Here is a 19,399-nt window from a genome sequence, read left to right as displayed (position 1 = left end):
GTGTATAGACAGAGTATATGGGAAAATAGCTGTTCAGTCGTATCTGGATAGAGAGGACGCCTAGCTTTATTCACAGAACGAAATGATTATGCAAATGATTGATCTCATTTTGCTCAATAACTTTTTCCTCTTTGATGGTCGCTGGTACCAACAGACCAGTGGTACCGCGATGGGTTCCAGGTTTGCTCCTTTGTATGCCTGCCTCTTTATGGGGTGGTACGAGAGGGAGCATGCCTGGGCCCGATGTGCCTCCCCCTGGACCAATCATATTGTGTTCTGGGGGAGGTACATCGATGATGTGATTTGCCTCTGGTCAGGCACTGTTGAGGAACTTAACAAATATTTCGTCTATCTCAATGACAATCCCTATAATGTCCAGTTCACTATGTCATACAATAAGAGTAGCATTGACTTTTTGGACATTACGTTCTATGTACAGAATGGTCGGGTTCAAAGCAAACTCTATCGGAAGGAAACTTCCTGCAATTCTGTATTACATGCGTCCAGCGCGCATGCCAGTTCGGTGATCAAAAATATCCCGTTTGGTGAACTTACAAGAGTGCGCAGAACCTGTAGTCAACAAGATACATTTAAGGAAAATGTGGATGAGACTAAACTGAGATTCCTTAAACGCGGCTATGACCATAAAATTGTCAATAGAGCTGTATGCAGGATCGAGTCTCTGGACAGGGACTCTACCCTAGCAAACAAGATTGAAAGAACTAAATTGAACAAAGGTTCTAGCAGAGTTAGATTTGTTACTCAGTATACGTCTCATAGCGAGAAAATATTCAATGTATTCAGGAAGAATTGGCACCTGTTAACTGGAATTGAGAGCATCAAAAACCATATAGGTGAAAAGCCATTGATCACCTATAGAAGGGGTATCTCCCTACGCAATGAGCTTTGTCCTAGTTATGTGACTACACCCCCCAATGTAGGAAATTGGTTACCTCCCAAACCTGCAGGCTTCTTTACATGTGGAACATGCATTGTTTGTGAGATGGGTATTAATAAGATCACTACCTTCTCATACAACAGTGACCGCAAGTTTAGAATTACTCATTTCTGTAACTGTAACACCCCCTACACAGTCTATGTCCTTGGTTGCCCTTGTGGTCGTATATATGTAGGCAGCAGTATACGACCATTGAAACTAAGAATTCAAGAACACCGTAGGGCAATCATTAATAGAGACACTAGACATCCAATTATGGAACATTACAACTTGGAACACGCAAATGATGATACCTTCTGGTTCCATGCGATTCAACACATTCCACAAAATAGGAGAGGTGGGAATCGGGAGTTAACTCTAAGGAGGGAGGAAGCCAAATGGATTTGTCGCCTTCGAGCGATCAACCAGGGACACAATTCCGATAATGAAATGCACCACTTTTTTATAGTGCACCCTCTGCTTTACGTTCTGGCATCTGATATGGTTTAACAACCATCGACTGGATGTAATTCAAATTCCTAACTGCCTGTAACCTTTTAATACTGAAATCAAGATATCCCTATGCATGTATATTCAGTCTCTCTGTTCTACCCCTTGGTTCATTTGACATGGTCCTATTCTTGTGTGACCTAAATTGAATTTTCATACTGATTCCAATTGCTACACTGTCAAGATCAAGACATGTTCATGTATGTAGTTTTGTGTACTTTCTCCTCTTACTATATCTCTTCTCCTCATTTGCAGTTATTTCCATCATTGTGTTTGTATTTTGTGAATTTACCCTTTCCTTTCCGTTTTTAGGTCGAGCGACCTATCTCAATGCGCATGCGCATTGAGCGGAGCTCGATATATAGCGGCTTAAACAGAGCTTACCGAGATCAGGCGATTCCCAGGCGATTTCTTGCCGTGCATGTGAAAGCGCGTGCACAATGCCACCAGCTGCTTGCCTCGCATTATCACATCAAAGGCGGCCGCATCTCAGGCCCCTGCTGCTTCACACCCTCATGCCGCTCTCCCCCCTGCGCCCCCTCCCCTGCCCGCCGTGTCGCATTTCTCCTCGTACTTTCACTTTGACGGCCGCAGGCCGTCTCTCATGTTTCTCCTTGTTTTTTGTTCTCATTCCCGCCACCCTTTTAAATTCAACTGCTTTCAATCCAACAGAAAGCTTTTACCAAGGCAGCACTGTAATCGCGTTCGGAGGCCTTACATGTCATCACGTGATTGAGTAATCTCCTTCGACGCATTGAAAGGAATTCTGAGGACATTGTAAACCTCAGCTCGGTTTTATTTCAACTTCAAGAATGCTTTCTGCCGTAGCTGTTTGTTTATAGGACACTTTCGGTGAATCTTATAAACATCCTCTGCCTCTGCCTTTCCTTTGTTGTCGCGCCTCTCACAACAGCACCCTGACCCTCCCACTCCCCCACCACAGAGCGTGTCTCAAGTCCGCACTTTCACGGCCGTGTGTCTTTCACGGCCAATGCTTGTCTTGACATTTTTCGTAGAACATTGAAATATTGCTGTTGGACATTTTTAATTAAAGCATGTGTAAAAATGATAGCAAGACATCTGCATTCATGTAATTTAACCTTAAAAAGCATGGGTCGGCAGGGCCTTGGAAAACGTGCATTATGTGCTCGCTGCATAATATACCGAAAATACAAAAATATATATAGACACATCTACAGATAAATAGACATAAACATACAAGGAGCGTGTCTCTCGGCCGCACTTTCACTTTCACGGCCGTGTCTCTTTCACGGCCAATGCTTGTCTTGACATTTTTCGTAGAACATTGAAATATTGCTGTTGGACATTTTTAATTAAAGCATGCCCCGGGGGCACCCCAAAAGCCATTGGCAGTCAGCTCGTGTTCCTTGTGAATAGGTCTGCGCGGCTGTCACAAATCATGTGCAGTCTGGGGGTCCGGTCCGTTCAGTGCATTGTTATATCCCCTTTTTTTGCTCAAGGGGAGAGATGTGGCGCCGCGGCTAGGGTGACTCACTGGCTCCAGAATCTGACAGACCACCGGCGTCTGCAGCAGTTGGCGCAGCTTGCTACGTTTCCACATTTTCTTAGAATAAAACTGCATTGTGCTCGTGGAAAAGAGAAAAATAAAGGGATTTCTATTGTTTAAATTCAGCTCTTATCAATGGAACTTTGAGAAGGTTAATACAATTACCTGCTAGAATATCTCGAATCAATTAGAAATCAATAATTAGCCCCAGGATGAATTGAAACAAAGAGCAATTTACTACATAGAGTTACAGTAGATGACCAGAAGCGCAAATCTTGTACCAGGCTCCAGTAGAAGCCATTTGTAACTTGTGAGCTGGAATTGTTGCCAGCGTTTCCTATTCATCTGGCAGCAACTGGCAGAGTTTATGGCTTCAGCAGCGACACATTTTCAGCAGAAATGATGGTACACTGCAAGGATCTTATTTCAAAAGACAGCCAGGAGCATGTGATGTGGAGAGAATATCAATTCATATATTTTTAATGTTTGCATCGAAGCGTCATTTAACTGGCATTTTAAGTTTCCTCTTTGTTTATGACAAGAACGGGTTGGAAGTCTGTCTTTGGGAAATCCTCGCTAATGGCAAATTCAGAAATTCAGTTCCTGCAAATAAGTAGCCAGCTTCTGTTCACTATCCCACTTCTCATTTTAAAACATAATTTTATTTTCTGCAAAAACATATGACAGTATAAATTTAATTTCTTCAAAAACGTTTTTAATAACTTTCATTTTTTTATTACAAGTGCACTCGCTCTACACCGCGCCCGTGTGATCTCTCCAGCTGGTGCACAGCAGTGCATTCAAGCCGCTTTCAAGTCATGTAATCATGGGTGGGCCGTGGCAGAAGACAGTGTGAAGGACGAAATATAACCCTAGCCCTTTCTGCTGAGTCACAACACACTGCTGGAACAGTTGGCAGCATTACCTATCTCTGCAAACACACTCTGTATGTGACTAGCGTTCGTGGCCAAATAATCCTATTTTTTTTACTTTCATGCAAGAAGGGTGTCCAATGAGGGTTGGGATCCATGACACCTTTTAAGGATAACCACTATGTAAATCATTATCATTTATATCAATTAAATGCATATTTCTCATATGTGTATGGCTTGTTTAATTAGCGTGGCCGCGCTGGACTCCCACGCAGTTTCTCTCCCCCCTCCTGCAGCATCTCCCTCATTGACTCGAACCGCTTCGTCTTTCCCCTCATTAACAGCCTTGTTCTTTGACCGGCTGTAATGAATGGTTTGTCACACGTGCACAGTGTCTATGGTGTCGCTGCCCCTTCCTGCCGGGGCTCACACTCTTATACAAGCATTTACAATGCAACGGTTTCGCCTTTGGAAAAGTTAGAGCTATTGGCAATGTAAAGGACAATGCCATTTATTTATCTGTTTTCAAAACCAACACATAAATACAAATTTTTTCATTTACAATGCCAATAGCTCAAACATTTCCAAAGGCGAAACCGTTGCATTGTAAATGCTTGTTTGTTCTTGTAGTTACATCTTAGTACTATTACACAAAGTATATTTCCTGAACGGCTAACATCCTATAATGGAATTTGGTCAAGCACGTTAAATGGGCAGGTGTACGGGAGGAGGGGGCATCTTCGCGGTCTTGTGCTCGGTTTGGAGTTCAGGGATCTCTGTCTTCCAAGAAGGGGGGGAAAAGGGGGGGGACAGATCAATTAACAACTCAAAAGTGAAAGGCGGCAGAAATCTCCAGCTGGAAAGCACTTATCTGAGAGACATTGGGACTCAGGGGAAAAGAGACACTCGGAGACAGGACGGAAAGAGAAGCCCAGGAAGGGGCGGGGCCACGGGGTGGAAGAGACCCCTGTTGTTGTACGAGACAGAGAAACAGACACCCGCCTTAAAGGAAATGCAGTTCAAGTGGGCATAAGACCTGAGAAACAGGAAGAGACAGCCATGCTGGGGATGAGTCGGCCACCAAGGGACTGAGAGATTCATTTTTATGTAGAGACACCGGGGTAGGCAAACAGACACCCCATGAGGCAAGGAGACATGCAGCCAGGGTACAGACAGCAAAGCGGCTTTGAAAACGACCATTAGGGAGAGATACTCACACCCAGAAATTAAGTCCCCCCCAGTGCAGAGACTCACCCGCAGCAGCACTCAGCAGCAGAGACAGTTTGTAGATCGTGGACAGCTGCGCCATCTCGAGAATGCTGAAGAAAGGACGCAGGAGACGTGTGATCCTCTGCTTCCAAGTCAAGCTGCCTCCGACGCTTGGCGTGTCAACACTGGCGATGCGTCCTGCGCTGGTGTCTGTCTTCCGTGTGCCCCGACTGTACTGTTGTCGCTGCTGCAGTGCCCGCCCACTCAGGTACGCAAGCACTGCCACGAGGCGTATCTTGTTGCTGTGCAAGTAATGCCGGAGAACTCAAGGCGCCGCATGGTGTGCTGCAGGCTCAGAAACTGCATCATCTAATCTCGATGGCTGATGTGCCTCGAAAGTGGGAAGGAGGCGTGGAAATACCTTGACAGCAACAATTTACTGTGATTGTATTGAAGAGGGTGTGACACTGACTGCAGCCCTCATTTACTGAAGTTAGTCTTCTGGCCAGCGCCATCTGAGAGGACACGGACGGCAGGAGGGGGCGGGAGAGGACACGGACGGCGGGAGGGGGCGGGAGAGGACACGGACGGCGGGAAACGTGCACAGGACAGCGAGGGGGGGGGCGGAAAGGCACACGGAGGGGGCGGGAATGGACAGACTTTCAGTGAAAGGGGAGGGAACGGGAAAAAACGTAACTCCGCCCTGGGAAAAAATCTCGGGAACGCCCCCGAATCTGGTCCGGCCTTGACGGACAGATCTCTGTTCCAATGGCTAGCCTCCATTTATGGAGCTAGCCAATGGGACAGGGGGGCGTATTCCAGAGTCCTTACTGAAATCAAGAAATTTCACCGTTTTTAGGTTTCGCTGGAGGGCGGAGCTCTTAGCTCCGCCCTCCAGCGAAACCTAAAAACGGTCCATGCCGTCCCCCGTAAACTTCAGTGCTCATTGCTTTTCACCGTAGAATGGCAGCTTTAATTTTGTGAGTGTTTTTGTGCGTGTCGTGTTTACTGCAGGCGATTTCCAAGAGTTAGGCCATTTTTAAACCCCTCGGGGACTTGTATGCAAAATGTAGGTTGTCAGAGCTGCTCCTCCACCCTCTCGCTCCACCCTGAGCAAACGGCGTCAACCATCTGCGAGATGAATGAGTGTTGCACCCTGCTAGTGTGAAAGCTCCCGAATGCCCTGGTAGTTGGTGACTGTTGCTGCTCCTGCACTGTCGCCGTGTACACTGTCACAACAGACGATAACAGTTTATTTCAGGTAGTGCTCACGCATTCACCACCTTTGAACAGCTCAACCCACGACAGACTCACTTTAGATGATGATTGTGATAAAACATGGTAGAGTTCTATGCCAGGCTTCACCTCAGGGACAGTTTGTGTGCTCCTCTGCAATTCTGGTTTTGGTCTTTCCTCGCCATCTGCTGCTTGCCCATTCACATCCCTGCCCCCCCTTCTCTATGTTACTCTTCCAACCAAATGCTTTTTTCCACCATTTGCTTACATCCCCAACACCCACCTCCTCCATCGCTGCTTCCTCTGAGCCTCTTCCCACTGCAAACAAAACAAGCATTGGCATAGCCCACCAGGTCTCGCTTTTGGGACCTTCTAAGTATTTTCTGATGGAGAGAGAGTCATTTTTTTAGACCCCCCCTCTATTCTTTCTCACCCTCTCTCTCTCTTGCTCCTTCTCCCACTCCTATTCCCTCTTCCCGCCCCTCCTTCCCTCACTCTCTCGCTCTCTTCCTTCTCTCTCTTTCTTTCTCCCCCTCTCTCCTCCCTCCCTCCCCTCTCTCTCTCTCTCTTTCTCTCCCTCCTTCTTACCTCCCCTCTCTCCACCCTCTCTTGCCCTATCCTTCTCTCTCTTGCTCCCTCTCCCCTTCCCTCTTCCCTCCCTCCATCTCTCGGCCCTTCTTTCTCTCTCTCCCTCTTCCCTCCCTCTCCTCTCTCTCTCTCTCTCTCCCCTTCCTTCTCTCTCTCACCCTCTTGCCTCCCATCCCTACCTCACTCTCTGTCCCCCTTCCTTCTCTTTCTCTCTCCCTCACCCTTCTCCCTGTCTCTCGTATATTCAGTGCTTTTCAGGTACATTTGCAAAATATACTTTTGTGACCTCTGTCACATGAAACTAGGGCGATTCTTCTCTTGTAGTTGCATACTTGATCGATCACGGTTGTTTTCTGTAGTGAGAAGATAAGAGCGCACGTTCCCCGAATGTCTGAGCTGGGTTCCGGGTCTTCCCGGCTGTGATTGGTTGTAAGGTGGAACATAAACAGAGGCAGAAGTTACACAGTGATGTTTCCCATATGCCGTTAAATGAGAAGGGGATGTTGATGAATAAACACGTTACAAATCTGCCCCACTCCACGCAAATATTCGACAAACACATCGTTTAAATACATAGGGTAAACTTGGGGAGATACTAAAAAAATACACTATTAGGTAGAACAGAGGCGCACGCACGCTTCAGTGATCAATGCTCTTCACCTTACTCCTTCTAAGGATAAAGAGGTAAGGAGGACGGAAGAAAGGTTTCTCAATAGGGGAGAAATTAAGACTGCAATTAGCACTTTAGAAGCCAGCGGCGTAACGAGAGAGCCTTGTTTTAAGGCATGCGTTGTGCCCTGGACTCTCCTTCCCAACAAATCGACTCCCAGCCTCACTTTCTCTCTCTTCTCTGTCTCCCCTTGCCCTGACACACACTGCACCCTCAAACACTCTGCACCCTCACACACACTGCACCCTCACACACAATCTGCACACTCACACACACTCTGCACCCTGAAACACACTCTGCACCCTGAAACACACTCTGCACCCTCACACTCTGCACCCTCACACACTCTGCAATGGAACATACACTCCAAATAATACCACTCAGTGCCACATAATTACACGCCACACAATTACACTCTACTGAATACAACATAACCTCCCCATAATAACACTTAGTGCCACATAATTATATGCAACATAATTACACTGCACTCAATGCTAACAAACACTCCAAATACCACTCAGTGCCAGATAACTACACGCCACAAAATTACACTCTACTGAATACAACATACACTCCCCATATTACCACTCAGTGCCACATAATTACACGCCACATAATTACACTCTTCTCAATGCAACGTAAATGCACTCCACATAATACCACTCAGTGCCATATAGTTACACACCTCATACTTACACTCTACTCAATGCAACATAAATACACTTTATCTATCTATCGCCCTCACTCTATCTATCGATCGCCCTCACTCTATCTATCTATCTATCTATCTATCTATCGCCGTCACTCTATCTATCTATCTATCTATCTATCTATCTATCTATCTATCTATCTATCTATCTATCTATCTATCTATCTATCTATCTATCTATATATCTATCTATATATCTATCCATATATCTATCAGTCGCCCTCACTCTATCTATCACCGTAACTAGTGTATTGGACTGCCTGATAAGCTACTCACCATATCATTTCCCAGGAATCTTAATTTATTTAATAGGCTGTAGGCAGGACGGGATGTGCATGAATCAATTAATTACTAAAGAACATGGCAGCATTCATCTCTGGTTAAACTTTTGGCAGAGCAGGATATAATCTACTTCGCTGTTGTCACCTCTTTACCACTTTGCCATTCTCTGAGAACTTGTAATCTTTGTGATTTACATAACTATCTGCAGGCAGGACAAACATACATTAGGCATTTATTAATTATACAAATAAACATGGCAGTCAATCGTATCTGGTAACACTCCTGGCCGAGCGGGTAATACTAACGGCTACTAAAGTAAGAGCAAAGGACTACGCGCCTTAGCCACTGATTACGACCCTGTCCTTCGGCGGCATCTAACGCGACTTTCACTCGGAAAGTAAAACCAAAGTTCCCGCCATGCTGTGCTGCCATCAGGAAACCGTGCACACTTGGCAAGGAGCCAGGACTGGGACCAGGTAGGACTGTTTCTTTATACTATCACACCCAGCTTGTGCTGTTCTTTTTTTATTGGGGGGGGGGGGGGGGCAATGGGCTTGTTTGTGGTTATTTAGACTTAAAAATGTATTCATAATGTCATAGTCGCGTTGTCATGCTGCGTGCATGCAAAGTCCTGCAAGCCGCATCCAGTTCTATCTATCTATCTATCTATTTATCTATCTATCTATCTATCTATCTATCTATCTATCTATCTATCTATCTATCTATCTATCTATCTATCTATCTATCTATCTATCTATCTATCTATCTATCTATCTATCTATCTATCTATCTCCCTCAATCTATCTATCTATCTATCTATCTATCTATCTATCTATCTATCTATCTATCTATCTATCTATCTATCTATCTATCTATCTATCTATCTATCTATCTATCTATCTATCTATCTATCTATCTATCTATCTATCTATCTATCTATCTATCTATCTATCTATCTATCTATCTATCTATCTATCTATCTATCTAACTATTTATCTATCTTTCGTTCTCACTCTATCTGTCTATTGCCCTCACTCTACCTATCTATCTATCTATCTATCTATCTATCTATCTATCTATCTATCTATCTATCTATCTATCTATCTATCTATCTATCTATCTATCTATCTATCTATCTATCTATCTATCTATCTATCACCCTCACTCTATCTATCTATCTATCTATCTATCGCCCTCACTCTATCGCACTCACTCTATCTATCGCACTCACTCTATCTATCGCACTCTATCTATCACCCTCACTCTATCTCCCTCACTCTCTCTATCTATCTATCTATCTATCTATCACCCTCACTCTATATATCTATTGCCCTCACTCTATCTATCTATGTATCTATCGCCCTCACTCTATCTATCGCACTCACTCTATCTATCTATCGCACTCACTTTATCTATCGCCCTCACTCTATCTCCCTCACTATCTATCTATCTATCTATCTATCTATCTATCTATCTATCTATCTATCTATCTATCTATCTATCTATCTATCTATCTATCTATCTATCTATCTATCTATCTATCTATCTCCCTCACTCTATCTATCGCCCTCACTCTATCTATCGCCCTCACTCTATCTATCGCACTCACTCTATCTATCGCACTCACTATCTATCGCACTCACTCTATCTATCGCACTCACTCTATCTATCGCACTCACTCTATCTATCGCACTCACTCTATCTATCGCACTCACTCTATCTATTGCACTCACTCTATTGCACTCACTCTATCTATCTATCGCACTCACTCTATCTATCTATCGCACTCACTCTATCTATCTATCGCCCTCACTCTATCAATCTATCGCACTCACTCTATCTATCACACTCACTCTATCTTTCTATCGCACTCACTCGATCTATCTATCGCACTCACTCGATCTATCTATCGCACTCACTCTATCTATCTATCGCACTCACTCTATCTATCTATCGCACTCACTCTATCTATCTATCGCCCTCACTCTATCAATCTATCGCACTCACTCTATCTATCTATCACACTCACTCGATCTATCTATCGCACTCACTCTATCTATCTATCGCACTCACTCTATCTATCTATCGCACTCACTCTATCTATCTATCGCACTCACTCTATCTATCTATCGCACTCACTCTATCTATCGCACTTACTCTATCTATCTATCGCATCACCACAGCATCACTCAGCACCACCACAGCATCACTCAGGGGCACCACAACATCACTATACGCTACCAAAGCATCACTGAACGCCACAGCATCACTTGTCGCCACCACATCATTCAGCGCCACCACAGCATCAATCTGTGCAACCATTCAACAACAACTGGTTCAAATATGTTCTCTCAATGTTTTAAGCTTTATTACAAATGTCACAAAAATTAAAAGCCATTGTTATGTGTAATATCAATACATCTAAGTCACGTAAATACAACACATATTGCATTACAAATGCTATAGGTGTCACATTTGCGAAAGTTATAACTATTGGCATTATAAATGACAAAGCTATTAATTTCGCTATTTTCAAAAACAAAACATAAATGAAACATAATTATATGCTGCATAATTACACTGCACTCAATGCAACTTACACTCCAAACACCACTCAGTGCCATATCATTATATGCTACATAATTACTCTGCACTCAATGCAACATACACTCCAAATACCACTCAGTGCCACATAATTACACACCACAAAATTACACTCTATGAATACAACATACACTCCCCATATTCCCACTCAGTGCTATATAATTACATGACACATACTTACTCTATACTCAATGCAACATAAAGACACTTTATCTGTCTATCTATCGCCCTCACTCTATCTGTCTATCTATCGCACTCACTGTATCACCATCACTCTATCTATCGATCGCCCTCACTCTATCTATCTATCACACTCACTCTATCTATCTATCGCACTCACTCTATCTATCTATTGCATCACCACAGCATCACTCAGCACCACCACAGCATCACTCAGGGGCACCATAACATCACTATGCGCTACTACAGCATCACTGAACGCCACAGCATTACTCGTAGCCACCATATCACTCAGCACCACCACAGCATCACTCAGTGGCACCACAACATCACTGAGCTCCACCACAGCATCAATCTGTGCAACCATTCAACAACAACTGGTTCAAATATGTTATCTCAATGTTTCAAGCTTTATTACAAATGTAACAAAAAGATGTTAATATTTCACTCCTGTTCTTGGATTTTCGTCACAATAAAATACACTGAACATAATCTTCACAAATGTTATTTACAAAAGTTTAAGCTATTGCCATTATAAATTACAATAACCTTTTTAAGTATTAATTATTTAAAAAAATTAAAAAACATTGTTATTTGTAATATCAATACATGTAAGTCACGTAAATACAACACATATTGCATTACAAATGCTATAGGTGTCACATTTGCGAAAGTTATAACTATTGGCATGGTAAATGACAAAGCTATTAATTTCGCTATTTTCAAAAACAAAACCTAAATAAAAAATTTGTCATTTACAATACCAATAGCTCAAACTTTCTTAATACGAGACCTATTGCATTGCAAATGCTTGTTTGATTATGCAACTATTATTGCAACACACATCTTATTTCACACTTATCATGCTGTTACATTTACTATATACATGTAGTTATATATTTCCTCCTCGAAGGCCACTACACACCGCTGCATGCTGTGTTTGTTATTATCTCCCACATATCGGCCAGCGTCACGGGACCTTTGAGCCAACCTCGTTGCTTTAGCATCTCTCCCCCACTTCCTTCCGCATATAATCGCTATGGGCCGCAAACGCTTTTTCAGTAACTATGGTTGTTTTTTATGGTGTCTCCTGATCGATTCAAGTGGTTTGTACAATTTAGTTTATGGCCATTTAGTTGAGTTTTCACCAGTCCATCATGGCCGCCGCACTCTACGACGTTGTTGTTTCTATCTCCACTCTCCTTACACTGAAGAGTTGGTCCACGTGACCGGTTTTGCCGGCTGTAAAAAGTTGGCCCGGTGCCGTTGAGATTGTTTGAGAAAATCCGTCGTGGGCCGTCACGCTTTGTTAAACCTTTGAAGGTAGGCACTTTTGGAATCTGTTACTTTAACTGCTAAACTGTCAAGTCAGTTTCCCTTCGGTAGCGTTTATTCTTGCGTGGTTATGCTGTTCTAGCGAGCTTATCATGTGCTTTTTGGAGATGGGGGCTATCATGCCTAATGTTTAATATTTGGGGGTAGGAGGGAGCTCAGGCACCTTACGTATGTGTTTTTGTGCTGCATTGCGTTAGTGAGCTTACGTTATCGGAGTCTGTTTGTTTTCAGTCGGTGCATAATACCCACCAACCCTATTTTTTGTTACAGCACGTGTGTTTCAGCAGCTTATCAAGGACTGCACATACGTCGCTTTGCGTTACGACAACATTTGATATTAATGTGAGTTGTTATTAATGTTGTTTATCTTTTACTCGTTTATAATCATGTACATTCTTGTGTTAAAATATAGTAGTATGTGTGAAACCATGTGATTGTAACATAACCATCACCAGTGATACTAGCTTCACTCCCAGGTAGTTAGTTACCAATGGTATACACCTTCAGATTGGGTAAATAAGGGGCCCTTCGAGGAGCTTATCTCTGTCATGGAAATTGGAAAGCTCTTGATTGTGAACTTGGGTTTCATTAGCTGTGTGTTTCCATCCAGTGACACTTTTTTATCTGCTGCTCTTTCAGACTATCTATTATGATAATTTTGTGAAAAACCTGACGGACCCTGACACATTGGATACTCTTTTTCTATTTGGAATATCTGCACTAGGTGAGATGACAATAGATCCATGCTTTTCTTGCAGGCTAGGAATTGCTGTTCACATTCCTCAATATCAATACTGTTGAGGCATATACTTTACAATGAGTTTGTGATACAAATTGCCTCATTTATGGAGAGCGTTTACCATAGGGTATTCATATTATAGTTTCCTTTATGGATGTTGGTTGGAGTTATTTTCTTCTCCCTTCTTTTATTTACCATATATGTACCATTATAATGGATGTATCTAGGTATACGCGTAATTTCTATCAATTTGTCTTTAGTGCTTTGACATCCATATATATCTGCTTTCTTTTGCTGTTCCAGTTTATATACCATTATACTGGCCAGTTCCTCTTCTTTTTACAAATTTGACTGTACAACCGTGAGAAAAACCATCTAGTATATTTGGTGAGAATTATATGTTTTTTTATTTGACTAATAATTGACTACATTGTAATATCCGCCATAGCTTCTCCCACCCACTAGGAATTACCGGTTTTCATCCCTATTCATCTCTTTCTAACTTCGTTCTTTCCCCTCCTCCCTCCCTTTTTTTTTTCTTCTTTTTCTTCTTTTTTCTTTTTCACTGACTCCAATTTTTCGATTGTAATGGAATTTATGGCCATATAAAACTCTGTTTGATAATATAGTAGCTGTTCTTATCGTGGAGCTTTAGTAATTCTATTGTGTTTTTACTATTGAGACAACATGCCCTCAAGGTAGTAGGATTGTTATTGTGTCCTCGTAGGTGTAGTGTCATCCTCTTCGTTTTTCATTTCAGTATTCATTTGCTTTTATTTTTGTGTGTTCTGTGATTTAGTTTGTATGTTAGTATGTGTTATTAATATATGTGTATATTTCACGTTGTTTTCAGCCCTGACGAAGCTCCCATGGTTGGGGAGCGAAACGCCTTGGCTGTCCTGTGCACTTTCAAAATACGAAAATAAAAAGAAAAATATATTTTTGGATAAAAAAACTTTGGTCGTGTTGATTTACTTCAAGTTGGTGCTGCCTCCACTACTTTTTATACTTTCTGTCTGGAATTCCAGTGAGACTGAACCACAGCAGGTCCTGGAGGTTCACAGCACAATAAAACTGAACATTTTAAGGGACTTTGGAAATTGGAGGTGCTTTTTCGGTTGATCCGCTGTGGATCTTTTTTTCTTGGACCACCACCCTTTTGGACAACCTCGCCAATCTCGGACTCAAACAACTAGTAAACACCCCCAGCCACTACGCCGGACACACATGCTCGACCCAATCTTCTCCTCCAGCAAGCACATCTCCTTCAATCACGCCACAGGACTCCATTGGACGGACCACTACTGCGTCCACTTCAACTACAGAAAGATCACAGCCCACCACCACCCACAACAAATCCCCCGTAGAAACTGGAACAAAATTACCACCGACCAGCTCACCACATCGCCATACCAAAACCCTCCCGCCAAATCATTGGACCCAAATCAAGCATCCATCAACCTCACACAATGGATCACCCACAGCGCTGACGAATTAGTACCCTTGAGAAACCATCAAAACAAACTAGGTAGCAAAAAAGCCCCCTGGTTCAATGACGACCTTAAGAAATCCAAAAAGATCTGCTGCACCCTCGAGAAAGCCTGGCGAACAAACCCAACCACAGACAACATGACCGCCCTCAAGAACGCCACCCGCAAACACCATCAGCTGATCCGATCCACCAAGAAATCTGCATTTAAGGATCGACTCGACAACAACGCCCACAACAGCAAGGAACTCTTCAACATCGTCAAAGAGTTTACCAATCCCAGTGCCGGCTCCAACGACATCACTCCCTCTCAAGACCTCTGCGACTCTCTAGCCTCGTTCTTCCCCAGCAAAATCACAAACATACATAACAGCTTCGGCGACCAGTCCACCCCCCCTACCTCCGAACCGAAGCCCCCCACCACCAACCTTTGCACCTGGAACCCAATCAGCACTGAAGACACCATCCGATTGATGAACTCCATCCACTCCGGATCGCCAACCGACCCATGCCCCCACCACATCTTCAACAAAGCCGACTCCATCATCGCACCCCATCTCCGAGATATCATCAACTGCTCACTCAACACCGCCACCTTCCCGGAAAGCTGGAAACATGCCGAACTTAGCGCCCTCCTGAAGAAACCCACAGCAGACCCCACCGAACTTAAGAACTACCGCCCCATTTCGCTCCTCCCATCCCCCGCGAAAGTCATTGAGAAAACCGTCAACAGTCAGCTCACCGCCTTCCTCGAGGCTAACGGCTCCCTCGACCCATTACAGTTAAATTCAGACGAGACGGAAGTCCTCATCCTAGGATCTTCCCCCTCTTCTTCGGATGACTCATGGTGGCCACCGGCCCTGGGCAACGCACCCAAACCAACGGACCACGCACGCAACCTGGGCTTCATCCTGGACTCCTCTCTCTCAATGACCAGACAAGTCAACGCCATCTCATCATCATGCTTTAACATCCTACGTATGCTCAAAAAAATCTTCCGTTGGATCCCCACCGAAACAAGAAAGACGGTCACCCAAGTACTTGTCACAAGCCGAATGGACTACAGAAACAGCCTCTACGCCGGAACCACAGCCAAATTACAGAAAAAACTCCAACGCATCTAGAACGCCTCCGCCAGACTCATCCTTGACATCCCCGCCACAATCATATATCCGGTCATCTAAGAGACCTCCACTGGCTCCCCGCCAACAAGAGAATAACGTTCCGTCTCCTCACCCACGCACACAAAGCCCTCTACAACCTAGGACCCAAATACCTCAACACTCGCTTCACCTTTTACACCCCCACCCGCCAACTACGTTCGTCCAATCAAGCCCTCGCCGCGATCCCACGCATCCAAAGATCCACCATGGGAGGAAGATCTTTCTCCTACTTAGCGGCCAAGACCTGGAATTCTCTCCCCACTCACCTCCGCCTTACACAGAACCACCTCTCCTTCAGAAAACAACTCAAAACTTGGATATTTGATAAATAACGTAACCCCCCTCCTTCAAGCGCCTTGAGACCCTCTGGGTGAGTAGTGCGCTATACAAATTTTGACTTGACTTGACTTGGCACTTCTTCCATCTGATGTGTATTCATTTTGTACTTGCAATATCCTCGTTAGTAATTTCAAATTCCCCAAATGTCCAGATTCCCTCAGCACATGTAACATAACACATGCTTAGTAATTAATAGCCATTTTGCTGTTATGACCCACTAAAATATGTATGCAGTCCATTGCACTTAAAGTGATCTTGACATATTCTGTGTGGTCTTTGGCCAGAAATGTTTTCACATTGCTCAACACTGATGATGATTAGATGATGATTAGAGCCTTGTATAGCGCAACTTTACCCGAGGGCGTCAAGGCGCTAGGGATGGAAAGAAAAGCTGAATGTGAGGAAAAAGAAAAGTGCCAATTAGAGATAGGCTTCCCTGAAAAGCCAGGTCTTCAAGGCCTTCCGGAACTGAGAATGAGAGGGCTGATCCCTAAGTTCCGCAGGAAGGGTGTTCAACATCCTCAGAGCAAGGGAGGAGAAAGCTCGCCCGCCCCATCTTGCCTTAAGAATTCTGGGAACTGCAAGAAGGTTTTTGTTTGCTGAGTGAAGGACCCTACCGGGGACATAGAGGGACACAAGAGGCCTAATGTCTTCTGCCCCAATCCCATGAAGGGCACGATGAGTAAGGCACAAGGTCTTGAAGTCAATCCTGGCTTGCAAAGGAAGCCAGTGCAGGTCTTTCCTAATGGCTGAGCCTGATGAGCGCCTAGGAGCATCCACAACGAACCTTGCGGCCGCGTTTTGCAGGATCTGGAGACGCTGGACAAGATGTTTGGAAATTCCCTGATAAATTACATTACAATAGTCCAGGCGGGAGGCTATGAGCGCTACTGTGACCTGTTTACGGGCTTCAATTGACAGGTAATGTACAATTTTCCTCAGAATTCGCAATACCCCGCAGCAAGTTGAGGCCGTCCTGCTGACTTGTTTATCAAAGGAAAGCGAGGAATCAAAGATAATGCTCAGATTCCGAGCTGACTGAGTGGGTGTAGGGCAAGTGCCAAGAGCGGAAGGCCACCAGTCCGCCGACCAAATATCCTGCTTTCCTCCAAAAATGATCACCTCCGTTTTCTCCCCGTTAAGTTTAAGATAGTTTCTTACCATCCACTCCGCTACTGCCTTCATGCAGGCTTTGAGATTAAGGGCAGTGATGTCAGCGGTATGTGAGATGGAGACCATGATCTGAGTGTCGTCAGCATAGGATATGACTTCCAGACCAAAGGATCTGACAAGCCTGGCAAGCGGTGTTACATATTTATTGAAGAGTGTGGGGCTCAGGGACGAGCCCTGGGGAACCCCACACTGCACAGGCTTGACAGGGGAGAGATGGTCGCCCAACTTGACCCTTTTTTTTCTTTTTTTTTGCAGAGTTTTATATAGCGCGAACTAAAACCGAACCGAATCAGTTATCAGAGCGCTTTACATAGCACCAGTTACGTTACATGAGGACACACTTTCATTTTAGGCACGGGGAGATTAAGTGATTTGCCCAGAATCACAGGGGGTTTTTGGCGTCGTTACCGAGACTCGAACCCAGATCCCCAGGTCCGAGGTCGAGCGCCTTAGCCGTTAGGCCAACCCCTCTCCCCTCTCTCTACCCTGTGTTCGGGCAGGGTCAAAAAAGATGTTAAGAGACTAAGCGCCGGTCCGTCCACTCCTATTTCCCGCAGACGCCTGGCCAGAATGGCAGGAGACGGAGTGTCGAAAGCGGCGGTCAGGTCGAGCAGGACTAGCAAGGTAGTCTGGCCACTGTCGACCTTCGCACGTATGGAGTTAGCGACAACTGTCAGGTTGGACTCGGTACTGTGGGCTTTACGAAAGCCGTATTGGGATGGGTCAAGAAGGCTGGAGTGATCTAAAAAAGCACTAAGATGAACATTTAAATGGGTTTCCAATATTTTCGCAGGGGCAGGAAGCAGGGAGATTGGGCGAAAAATGTTAAGAATCCCAGGGTCTAAGGTAGGTTTCTTAAGGAGGGGCTTAACGATGGCCAATTTCCAGGGCTTCGTGTAGACTCCCTCGAGGATAGCCTGATTAATCACCTCTAGGAAAGGAGGGAGTAGGGCATCCCTGCATTCTTTAAAAATTTTAAGAGGGCAGGGGTCAAGAGGGGATCCCGACTTCAGGTTGTCCAAAAGCAGATTCATTTGTTCTAGCGTAAGTAGAGGCAAGTCAGAGAAATAACCACCCTGTGGTGCAATAGAGGTTGCAGCTGGTAGAAAAGTCTCCAGGTCAGAGGGGGGCCCTAGGTCATGGTTAAGAGTTTCTAGGCCTGAATAAATGTTGGAGATCTTCTCGTGGAAGTAAGTAGAGATTTGATCACAAAGGTTCTGTGAGGTCTCAATAGGGTCAGGTGATTGAAGGGCACACAGAGAGTCCACAATCTTAAATAGCTCCCGAGGGGAGTTAAGGGAGGAGGTGATCCTGGTGAAGTGGAGTTTCTTTTCTGCCAGCACCGCGGGTTTATACTCCTTGAGCAATCTCTTGTGGGTGTCTTTTTCAAGGGGTTCAAGGTGGAATCTCCAGAGCCTCTCCTGCTCTCACTGTGATTTTTAAACTTTCCTTGCCTGATCATGAGCCGATGCTGTGATTTAGGCCAGCACTAAGTGATGTTGGGCCGCCAATGTACTATCCAGTGCAAGTTATGTGGGGTCCTGGTTCACCGCTATCAGACATTGCCTCTGGAATCTCAGATCTTTGCTCTGTACCTTGTTTCCCACAGAGAACACAGACCACTAAAAGATCAGGCTGAGCTCACGAATAATAGCACTTAATTCATAATGGCATGCATGCAAAAACTTGTGAAACAGAGGGGAGACTTAACTTTAAATTATATTTGAACTTTCTCATCCTTTTTCCTTCATTCTCAAGAAAGATAACAGAAAATAAATTGAAAAGTATTTCGCTAATAAATCTTAGGTATTCCCAATATGTTGACATGTATAC

The sequence above is a fragment of the Lissotriton helveticus genome, chromosome 4_2 (genome assembly GCF_964261635.1).
Source record: "Lissotriton helveticus chromosome 4_2, aLisHel1.1, whole genome shotgun sequence".
Classification (NCBI taxonomy): domain Eukaryota; kingdom Metazoa; phylum Chordata; class Amphibia; order Caudata; family Salamandridae; genus Lissotriton; species Lissotriton helveticus.
This window is presented reverse-complemented; position numbering follows the sequence as displayed.